Source organism: Abramis brama (genome assembly GCF_963993115.1).
Source record: "Abramis brama genome assembly, chromosome: 10".
Taxonomy (NCBI): domain Eukaryota; kingdom Metazoa; phylum Chordata; class Actinopteri; order Cypriniformes; family Leuciscidae; genus Abramis; species Abramis brama.
The window spans coordinates 3620624-3632969 of NC_139972.1; the positions used below are offsets into that span (position 1 = coordinate 3620624).

General features: G+C 38.0%; 3 protein-coding genes across 9 annotated transcripts in view; 2 read left to right on the forward strand and 1 right to left on the reverse strand.

Annotated features, from left to right (window-relative positions):
• Nucleotides 1-11131, forward strand: part of LOC311091399 (uncharacterized protein) — a 116571-nt gene extending 105440 nt beyond the window's left edge. The window contains exons 4-5 of the mRNA XM_084127352.1: nt 8986-9123; nt 9695-11131. The gene's annotated coding sequence lies outside the window, so the exon portion shown is untranslated. The remainder of the gene's footprint in view (nt 1-8985; nt 9124-9694) is intronic.
• LOC311091343 (uncharacterized protein) overlaps nt 1-12346 on the forward strand; it is a 530654-nt gene that overhangs the window by 355733 nt on the left and 162575 nt on the right. The gene's annotated exons all lie outside the window — the stretch shown is intronic.
• LOC311091398 (uncharacterized protein) overlaps nt 1-12346 on the reverse strand; it is a 171044-nt gene that overhangs the window by 120442 nt on the left and 38256 nt on the right. The gene's annotated exons all lie outside the window — the stretch shown is intronic.

Consider the following 12346-nt stretch of genomic DNA (forward strand, 5'->3'; position numbering starts at 1 on the left):
TATTTCTGTGTCTACTTAAAGATACAAATAGATAAGATATATAAGATAGATAAGATAATATACTAATGTCTTATTTTGCACAGTGCCGTATTTCTATTGTATATAAGTTAATGTCACTTGTTTACACTTTTCATTTCGGGAGTATTAAAATAATAAGTAAGCTATCTATATTGTATTTCATATATTGAGTTCATTTTTTTATTTGTTTCTTTAATTATTATTATTATAATTAGTATTTTGAATGTGCAATTGTTTTAGTTAAAGGTTGGGTAGGTAAGAATTGTCTAAAGAACTTTTTTTCAAATTGGCTTAAACTGTCTTTATATACCAATACATAATTAAAATGTAAGTACTTTGAAAAAGAGAGTATAAAAATTGAGTGACTATAGTGTATTTAATCTTCAAAAAACACAGCTCATTAATTCCTACCGGGACGAAACAAGTGATTGGCTTGCGCGACTGTCACTCTCCGTCGCCATGACTACCGCCGCTATTACTGGCTCTGCCCACGTGCGCGCAGTTGAGCACCCGTTTTTAGGTGGGAGTGAATGGAATTAATGAGCTGTGTTTATTGAAGATTAAATACACTAGAGTCACTCAATTTTTTATACTCTCTATTTCAGAGTACTTGCATTTTAATTATCTATTGGTATATAAAGACAGTTTAAACAAATTTGACTAAAAGTTTTTTTTAGACAATTCTGACCTACCCAACCTTTAAATAAAAGAATGTCTAAAACAAAGCTATTAAGTTTCTTGTGAGTATATGTACACTAACAGTGCAAGTACTGTACTGCGATGCAAGGGGGCGCCACTTAAAATCTTGCCTAGGGCACCAAATTGGTTAGGGCCGGGCCTGACCATGGCCAGCATGACTATACCAGCTCAGCAAACAGAAGTCTACTACTGAGAAATTTCACGTTATTTGAGCGTACTTTGCTTTTCCAGTGCGTGATCGGTACATGATTGGAGCGTTTGGGCCGTTAACCACAGAGCAGAACACGCATCGCAAACACGGAGTGGAACATTGAGCAGAGAGCGCAGTGCGCCGACACACACTCACACACACTCACACTCACTGGTTTGAGAGGGTCTGATTATAATTTAACCAACAGTAATTCTGGATTGCGTCCACCAACAAGTAAATAGGAAATAAGCGAATCAGAACACTGCGCGCCAAACCAGCAGTAGCCTATGTGCGCAAGCGTGAACCACTAGTGTTTCTGTCTCACTCTCACTCTGGAAGTCTGGATCTGCCACTGCATCACATTTCTCTCTGCGTGGCGTGGAGTGTCCGTTTTTATGTCGGCTCTCATGTTAACTGGTTACAGCTTGTGTTAGAGCACAATGCCTGCGTGACACACACACTTCTCGAGCCGCGCCGAAACCGCGTGCTAGAAATAGAACCGCAACCGACGCCTATTTTTCACGCGACACGAAAGAGTGTTGGAAGTTTTCAGACAAAATAGAAGGCGCAAATACATATTAATAAATTACATTTTGATGCTTGAAAGTCTCTCGGTTTTTGACAAATGCATATATAATTGTAATTTAAAAAATAGGCCTAATTATCGATTTTCAAATATTGCCCCTGTCAATAGGCCTACAGAACGAAATATTCTGTAGCCTATTTTGCCGTCAATACTGCCGACGTTGTCTTTGCTGTATCAGGCTATATATATTATGTTTAACATCCAAATGTAGATGGTCTGTCGGCGCACAGAGCCACGCAGTCGCAGACAGCACGTGAAGTTCGTGAACACCGAATTCCCTTTTCTTTCTTATCTATTTGTGTTTGAACAGACATGTGCACGAAAAAATAAGCCAGTGTCCGTCTCAACGAGTTTCCCTGTAAACGCAGTCAAAATAAAACGGATGCGTGTCATTACCGGTATTAGATACGTGCATTCGTCTTAAAGGGACAGCACCCAATATACCTGCAGCTGTTTGTGTCACCAAAGTTAATCAAACAACAAAAGAGAAAGAGAAAAATCACGTTTTGTCAAAAGATAAACTGTATTAATACTTAATACAGTTAATTTACCTGAAAAACATAAAGCACTGCTTTATTTCTCGTGTATTTGTGTTTTATTGTATTTATATTTGTATTTTGTTTATTAGTTTCTATGCAAATGCACTAGGCCTACCCTACACAATTACCCCAATCATCCTAGAATTATTAATTCTTTACAAAAAGAGCTATTCAAATCATCAGGTGAAATTGTTTTCAGGAAGTAGCAGTAAAGCAAGAAGAAGAAGTGCAAGATAGTTTTTCTAAATTTCATTTGACTCTATGTGCCTATAGGGGTGGGTTGGGGATGGTGGCAATGTAGTATCTGGATATTTGCCGCGGGACGAGGGCTTCGATTACCTCTCTCTTTTTTGACCATACATGTGTTTGCACCCCTGCTTATGGCAATGTGTGTAAGTGAATGTCGTGATATTATTGATCATGTGAAGATTTTGCAGCAGCGCAATACATTGTAGGGGAAACACTGGTGTTGCTCTCACCAAAAGCCACGTTTATGAAAGCGTTTGTCAGGTTTCATCTTTTTAATATCAGAATGATCTGTGATGCTCGTATCGGATCTGTGTTGATATAAACTCACTGCATGTGTCCTGTTTACACCATAGACTGTAAAAAAAAAACATGGGTGTAGTGTCCGTGACGTCACTCGTAGGGTCTGAAGAGCATTTCTGAAGCCCAAAGTGGGCGGAGCCGGCCATCGCCATCTTGGCAGCGCGTCACTCCCGGATAAACGAAAATAGGGGGATTAGCTGAGGTGACGTGATGCTAACAGACAGCAGACAAACGGCTAGTAGTGACATCAGCGGCAATCCACCTGTCACTCAAGTGGCCATGCCCTTAATTATGCTGAACTTTATGGCTTAATATAATTTAAAGGTGCATTGTGTAATATAGGAGGATCTGCTGACAAAAATGCAATATAATATGTATAAGTATGTTTTCAGTGGTGTATAAAGACCTTACATAATGAACTGTTATGTTTTTATTACCTTAGAATGAGCCATTTCTACTGTATGTACACCGCAGGTCTCCTTACGCCGCCATGTTTCTACAGGAGCCCTAAACGGACAAACTGCTCTACGGAGTGCGTTGTTGTTCTTCATGCAAAGAAGCTAAAGCTAAAGTCAGCGAATAAAACACTGACACAATGATGAACAAGTAACAAAAATATTCACAATAACATAATTTTACTGAATAATTAACCAAATATAATTTCTTAATTTATCTTTGTAAAGAAACCTCATTGCTTTACTGGCTACTCTCTGCTGTCTCAGACGACGACATCACTTCCTGACGGCCACCATAACTTCTGTTGGTTGCATTTCGCAACCTCACCACTAGATGCCACTAGAAATTACACACTGTGCCTTTAAACAGATGAGTTATAAAAAAATCCACCCCCCTCACAGTTGTCAGGAAGGGCAAAATTAGCTATATAGACCAAAACCACTTTTTGTAACAGGCTGTAAACATGTTTTTCTGCTGTAAAGTTGGGTATATTAACATGGGTTTCTATGGGATTGACTCTCTTTTGCAGCCTGTCTCTAGTGGACAGTCGATGAATTGCAGTTTAAAGGTCCTTTCACACTGGACGCGATTTTGACGCACGAATAATTTGTGCGATAGTTTTATTTTTTGATCAGCTGTTTGTGTAATGATTGCTTCCACACCGAACGCGAATGCGCTGCGGGCGAAAAAATGACTTTTATTTTTTTCGCTTCAATGTCGATTTTTTTTTACTTTTGCGACGACAGAAAAGGCTTCAGCCAATCACATACTACAAGGACAACGATTTGAAAGACAATGTGTGGCGTAGCATTGCCAACCAACTCGGTTATCACGATTGTGAGTATGTTGTGTGATAGTTTTAGTCGTTGTATAGTCCTGCGCTGTGTAGGCTAGCAGGCTAAACTACATTTGGGAGAGAAAGCTAGCACTATTATCGTCAAAGATAGAGACAGAGACCGTGTTTACTTTGAACATGTAACAAAATGTAGTGAGACTATTTAGGGCTGCTTTTAGTATACTATACATTCTTTGTGTGATATCTACAGTTTCTAGTTGAATGATTTTAACTTGTTACTGTGTGTTACATGTAATGTGTATTGACATTACAAAACGCACTGTTTAGTTGAAGACGCAGCTTTTCTCAGCTGTCGGCGCGAAAGTTTTGGAATGTTGAAGCTCTGGACGTCACAGGCGTCGCAAATTCATGTCGCTGCTGATGTGAATGGTTTTGACGCGAACTATTCTCACACAAACTATTCGCTTTTTCGTTACGCATCCGGTGTGAAAGGGCCTTAAGTCACTTTCAAGTTCCATGTTGGATTCAAGAGAGAGACCGGGAGGTTGCCGCTTAGTTCTGAAACTATAAACTCACTGCATCTGTCCTGTATACACACATCCCCTTATCCAGTCTTAATATTGTGTGAATTGTACAGTTGTGTGCCTTGAAGAATTATTTTAACAACTTTGTATTAATATTAACAACTTTGTAATATCTCAGAAATTCTATAAAACTCACAACATCATCTGCGATCCTCCTCTTCCTAATGAATATTGACTCATAATAGTATAAATTATTCATTTATTATTCATTATTTATTGTGTCGCAATCATTTCTGTCCTTTCCTCTCAATGAGTTTTGACCATTTCAGTAATTAAATTGAAAGGGGTCCAAAGTGTAATAAAGATAGAGCTGGAAAAATAAATTAGAGATGTTTTTACAGTATGGTTCTGGTTTATGTCACATTGCATTGTTCCACATTTGTGATTGTTCCACAATTTTACATAATTCACCACTTTATTTACAATATCTTCAACGCGCGTTCACGCAACAACGCCTGCTCTCTATGGCAAGCTAAGTGGCTCAGAATTACGCTATAGATTAATCGCGCTTACAGCCAAACGCCGTCAAATACGACGTTTTAAACCGCATTTGACGGCGCAAAATACGCGCAAAATACGTCAATGACGCCGTATTTGACGGCGTTTTAGTGTGCATGGAAAGCGCTGCTTTTTACGCAGTTCATCTCGCCATATGACGCCGTAAAAAACGCCGTTTTGGTTGCACAGAGCGTGCGTTATTTTACGGCGTTTTGCTTATAGTATAATGAGACACGCCCACTGATTTCCACAGCCAGTAAGTTTGAACTGTTCTCTCCCAATCAATGATGAACTGAGTCAGACCAGACGAATTCAGCACGGATCATTATAGTATGCTCCTAAAGAGTTATTAATTTTATGGATTAAAATAATCCAAGTTAAATAAACTGAAATTAAAGAAAGTTATGGATTAAAACAATCCAAGCTAAATAATAAACTGAATTTAAAGAAAATATTAAAGAACATTCAAATCAATAAAGCAAAATTAATAGGATTTTCACATTTTAAAAGGGGGGAGAAAAGATCTTGAAGCAAAACCAGTTGAGAAACACTGTATCAGAATTATGGATAGAGTATAGAGTTATGGATTTTATCCTGTTTTTTTTTTCTCCCTTCACAGAAGCGCTACAGGTGAATACGACGATGAATCCCCCTATTCTGTTGCTGCTATTTTACATGCAGGCTAAAACTAAACCCCTGGAAAAAATAAATAAATGTTTGGGTATTTTTAATGGGTCACAGTCACAGACACTTGTTCATTCTAATTTAATTTAATTTTAATTTAACATAATCTTGTCGGCTAATGAATGGAGAATGATCGCGTCGGTTGAAGGTCGGGGGAAAACCCCCCGAAATGAATCCAGTTTGTTGATAAAAGAAAACATTTCTAATTCCGTTTAGTTTAAGTTTTTCAACTAATAGTTATATTTTCCTTTAATTCAGGTTTATTTCGATTAGCATAGGCCTTAATGTTTTTAATAGTTTTAGTTTTACTTAACTAATTGCCTGGGCAAAACATCGACAGAACTGTCAATTTTCCAACTCTTTCAAGCCACGAATATTTACAGATATTCACGAATTATTTAATGGCGGTCTGGGACACAATATTAGGCCAATCACACTCATCCAGGCCAATTAACCTACAGCTATTGTTGCAAGCATAATATACATTTATTTTAAGAATAATGACTCAAATGTGGGAAAGAAATAACAATGATGTTATTTTTATTTATTTATTGTCCTTTGCTGAGTTTGCTCCCTTATGTTTTATCTTTTAAAATGACGGAAATTATTTCAAAATTCGTATTTAAAAAACGGCTTTGTACTTTGTACTGAACTTCTATACCCACAAATGTTTTTTTTCCCGTTTTATTTCACTATGAACTGGACGATCGAAAGGGAAAAATCTTTTAATCTTCATTTTACAAAAATATATTGTATATAACGAAATGTAATAATGTTATTTAATGAATATAAAGTAATATGAATAAAACACGAATTTAAGTAAAACCACGGCCTCTGGTAAAACACTAGCCTACTATCGGAACACTATTTAATTCTGGAAGGAGAAGCTTAGGCTGTAGGCCTACCAAACCTGCCACATTTTTTAGAAATGGCAAAAAATACATTCGTCTTATATTTTTCAAATATTTAAAACACACAAATTCATAGGGCATTCTATCGGTTATATCGATATTTTGTGTTATTCTGCACTTAGATGGAAATGTGCCGAGATAAGCCAATGCGACCTTGATTCTTTTCCTTGTTTAATAACTCCTTTTGAGCTTAAGAATTGGATTAAATGATCCGTGCTGAATTCGTCTGGTCTGACTCAGTTCATCATTGATTGGGAGAGAACAGTTCAAACTTACTGGCTGTGGAAATCAGTGGGCGTGTCTCATTATACTATAAGCAAAACGCCGTAAAATAACGCACGCTCTGTGCAACCAAAACGGCGTTTTTTACGGCGTCATATGGCGAGATGAACGGCGTAAAAAGCGGCGCTTTCCATGGCGTTTGTAATTACAACGGCGTATTATGCGCCGTCAAATGTGGTTTAAAACGCTGTATTTGACGGCGTTTGGCTGTAAACGTGATTAATCTATAGCGTAATTCTGAGCCACTTGGCTTGCCATATACTTCGTGGTGCTGTTGTGAACGTGCGTCTATGTTCACCTCTCTCTCTCTCTCTCTCTCTCTCTCTCTCTCTCTCTCTCGTCACTCATAGAAAGTGAAAGTAATTCTCCTGTCGCCATTTTGAGCATGAAAAATATGAATACGACACGGAAAAAAACAGCATCAAAGTGTTTATCAACGTTTCAATCGAAATCGTTATCAACGAAGTTTAACAGACAAACGCCAACAAAAACGTTTTTTTTTATTGGATCCGTGTCTGTCGTGGTGCTCTCGTAAACGCGCGTCTCTCTCTCTCTCCGTCACACACATAAAGTGAATGTAAGCAGAGCCCGTCTACGGAGAGCCCTGGCACTTCCCTATTAAGTCCTATTGTACCGAATTTTGGTTGTAGTTCCACCAGAGTTCCACTGGGGGCGATCACCCATGAGGGCAGAATGAATGGGAGTCTATGGGGCTAGACAGCTAAATTTGTCTCTTTCACCCGATTGCCGTTGAGAAATCTCAGATTTGATAGTAGGTTTTGCAAGTTCAACATGGGTTATAGGTCGAAAGTTGAATGAACGAGTACTTATGTCCTTTCGATTTCTTACAGGTTGAGTTGTTGTTGCCCATAACACGCTAGCATTCTGCTAATGAACGCTGATTGGTCAGTGAAGGACTGATTACGACCAGAGATACCGCTTGATGGCATCGTGGCATCCGAAGCGGGACCAGAAACAAACAAAACAAAAACTCTTCTAGCACGTGTGTTTGCCTGTGTCAGATGTGTTGTGTGTTTACCTGTGTCAGCTGTGTTGTCGATGCCTCGAGAGAAAAGAAAGTGCAGAGCGCGAAAGCACCAAAGTGACTGAAGGATTGCCGTAAAGCTGTATCTCTGGTCGTACGATGTGTATGACGTCATTGACACTTTAAAAGACTTTTTAAAGCAAATAAGTGACTCTAAAATATCTAAAACACCCAGCAATGTGTAATTTCTTTGCATCTCCTTTCGAATACAACATTCAAATTACTAGACACAAAATTATATCCTGAGAAAAGTGGATTTTGAGGGGTATAGCGCCATAGACCTCCATTCATTTTGCACTCGCCTGCGAGCGCCCCCGCATGGACAGAGACGTGTTACTGCAGCCAGTCCAGAAACCGGAAGTAACCAGAGAGTGCCAATTCTCTTCCTATTAGACATTCTCTGATGCAAGTCTTCTTGCCGCCATTTTGAGCAGGATAAATACGAATACGACACGGGAAAAAACAGTATCAAAGTTTTTTTATTAACGTTTAAGAAGGAATTTCCATGTATCTTTTTGGCATTAAAGCTGGAGGACTTTTGTGTTTGGTGGGTCGGGATTTTATTTTTTATTTTTACCCGACTGAACATGTTCCATTTAGTGTGTGAATGTTTCTTCATTCAGAGTCAGCGAGGAGAACAAACTCATCAGATTCTCCTGCAGCTTCATCATGGCTGACTCACAAGGATCCAGAGACGGAGATGTTTCTCCAGGATGCAGGTACTCTCAACAAACACTGTTAAATATTGTGTTACATCACAGAAAAATATCAGTGTTGAGAAGCCGTTGAGAAGAGTCATGTGATCGTGATTGATGTTCACCTGAGTTGAATCATCCTATAATTCTATAGTTGTTTTCAATTTGTTTGTCTGTTTTGAATTCATAATTTCTAATATTACCGGTTTTCTCTGTCGCTTTAGTAAATTTTTTGAATCATGCTTAACATTTGCTAACCAGTAAGTTAATTTCTCAGAGTTGTAATCAAAGTTTGAAACACAGTGCAAAACACACTGAGTTACAGATGTTAAAACAAAAGTTTTACAACAGTCCCTGGTCTTTCCTAAAACAGAAGTTTCCAGTAAAAGTGCAGAACATTTATAATTCTGTCTGCTTTTTATTTTATTTAGTTTGAAAACCAGTTCAGTCCAGCAGAAGAGCTGTAAGTCGAGATTTTTTTCCACCTTTATATAATGGAGTAGGTGTAAAATTGAGTGGATTTTTCGAACTGCTTGTTCAGATTTGTTGAAAGCTTAAATCGAGTTGGCTTATTGTGATTTATTTTTTTATGTGCAGCTTGTCATTGATGAAAGGCTCTGTAAACGCTGCTCCATCTGAAAGCACTGCGAGTTTGAGTCACTTATAACTAGGGCTGAACGGTTAATCGCAATAAAACCGCACGCGATTTGGCAAAGGCTGTGATTATTTTATATGCAGCTTGTCAGTGCAGCGGCTGATCGGTAGTAAATACTGCCCCATTTGAACACCAGAGGGCGCTCTCATGCAAACACGATAAATATGCCCCGCCGCAGAAGTACAATAATGCGCATCATTCCAGGAAATCCCTCTCGCTGTGGCTGAATAAACAGAAGACTGAAACGCTTTGATTAAACATGACTTATAAACACACGACTGCCTTATTCTGTGTCAGAAGCTCATCATCTCACAGAAGGTGGAGCTCAACTGTCGTTATGAAGTGAGTTTGGAGTAAATGCATGTTATTAAATGTTGTCTGTTGTTGGACACGAGGTTCATAAATGCTTCTCATGTTTGGAAAGATGTTTGACGTGTGTTGTTTTTTCAAATGCACATTATAAGTGACTCAAACTCGCAGTGCTTTCAGATGGAGCAGCGTTTACAGAGCCGTACATCAATGACAAACTGCGCATAAAACATAATCGCAGCCTTTGCGATTTTAAAATCGCGATTTCTTGATTTAAGTGCGATTACATGGAAAGTGCGATTAATCCTTATTTATCTTAACTTTATTTTGTTTTGGTTTTCCCTTCTGGGATTTGATCTGGATTTTCCAACAAGCCAAAAAGGCAAGATGGCAGGCCCTGTCTTTGTAAACAGTGAAAATGTAACATTACATAAAATGGGTGGATTGGGGGGGGATGTAAAAAAAAAAAAAAACTTGCATCACAATAAGTTAAAAACATTTGGTAACTAAACATAATTTTATTAAGTTTAGTGTAGTGCTGTAGCGGCGCATCGATGACGTCGACGATTCAACGTCAAAATTACGTCGACGTCATATTTTTTGCGTCAACACTTCTTTATTTATTTATTTATTATTATTTTTTTGCACGGTTTCCGGAGGTACAGCTCACCACACACACGTGGGAGACCGAAACATTGCAGAATGAATTAAATTAGCCAATAAGTCATTGGCCGTGAATAAAATGAAGAGTTTGGTTCCAAAACGCGATAAACAACGTTTTTTTAAAAAATGAGTTCCCGCAAAAATCAGCATTGTATAGGGTCGGGTTGAAGAGTCAATTTTTAATCTTACTTGAAATGTGATATCCGCCGTGTTATTCTGTCATGTTTTCTCCCTTTCTTTCCAAACCGCTACAAACGCCAGTCTCCTTTCTGCAGCTAAATCCGCTCAACCAATCACAGCGCATCATTCCACACATTGTAAACAGTAACGGCGGCTCTTTGAATACGCCCGGCATCCTAGTTTTCCTCATCTACTTTGTACTTTTTGATCAACAAACAAACAAAAGTAATACATTTGACGGCATTGATGAACCTGTGGTGGTTTCTGCCGTTGGGAAGAAATGTACGCCATCGAAATCTAATCATTTACCGGTACATGAGGAGATTAAGAAGATGAGGCACGCGGGAGGAAGAGAAATGCCGACTGTTGCTTGTTCTCACACGACAGCATCAAACTTCTATCACGCTGACACGTTAACCCCAGGGGATCTTTTAAAAAACTTTCAATTATTGTACTCAAAGTTAACGAAAACCGAGTAGGACCAAGCCATTTTACAGCTGATCGCCGTCAAAAAAGTTAAGGAGGTATTTCTTAGCGATGGCTGATTGAATGTAGGCTATGTTTAGTCCAGTACGAGCCTGTAGGATAAGATTAGTATTGACCGAGTTCAGAGGCTGTCATATGTGGATCAACTTACTTTGTTGTGTATTTTCAACAGTTTCCATATGAAAAATAACTTTTATATTGATTCAATGGATTAATTGCATTTTGAAAAAAAAAAAGTGTCATGAATTTATTGCATTATTGGGAAAAATTTATCCGTTTTTATAATAAATCTTTGAAAATCAAAATCTTGACTCGTGCCCGTAGCAAGACATCTGAAATCCATCGGACTAACGGTTCGAGAGATATGCGAATAACAGACAGGATAATTAATTCCAATTAGTCGTTAGATTAGTCGACTAATCGATAAAATAATCGCCAGACTAATCGTTTCATTAATAATCGTTTACCCCAGCCCTAGTTTAGTGACAACACAATGCTACATGGTACAATGACTGGTATGCTACTGTTTTTATTATTGCTTGACACAAATTTCACAATTTCAATTCAATTCAATTCTTGTGATTTGATTCCGATCTTGATTCAGTATCGATTCCTTTGGATAAATATTAGGTACAGTAGATACATGTTAAACATAAAGAGAGCCCTGTCAGCTGGTATTTCTATTATATTAAAATGCACAACACTCCCTGGTCTTTCCTAAGACAGAAGTTTCCAGTAAAAGTGCACAACATTTATAAGTCTGTATGCTTTTTATTTTACTTAGTTTTGAAACCAGTTCAGTCCAGCAGAAGAGCTCAAACCCAGAGTCCAGCTGTGTGTCTATGAAGAGTAACGTCTCTATGGATCAGCTAATAACGTTTGAGAGTGGAGACAAACGGCCTGATCTCAGGTATATCATTGCTATAAAAGTTATACTTAATATACAGCAGTTTAATGATCTGAATTTGAATCAAATAATTCTAAGTTCAAATCCTGCAAGTATCAGTCTATTAATGATGATCATTGTGCTCTTGTGTAAAGCTCTATGTATTGTATTGTTAATACAGTCACACACTGTAAAAGCTGTTGGTCTGTTACTCAGTTAATGACACAATTACATCAATATCAGTGTGTCTGATTCTTTACCCTCTTCATTCTGATTTAAGGTCAAATCTTCCATCCAGACCAGTTAAAAACAAAACTGTGTCCAAGCCTGTGATTCAACCACAAGACTTTAATGAAAGCATGTGTCCTGGTTTCAGGTAAAATGCAGGACTTTTGTTTTTGTTGTTTAATTTTAGGTGTTGCACTTCTCATCACACATCACTCAAACACATGATTGAAACATTTCAGAAATCTATTGATGTTCTGTGTCCCATAATACAGCAAATATATATAAAAAAATGTTGTAATTTGTGGTTATTTACTTCTCCAACTTGTGTAATAATGTGGTATTTTAATCTTACAGCCGTGACTCTAAACCTGCTGAAGTCCTCAACACATTGAGATCAAATCTGAGAC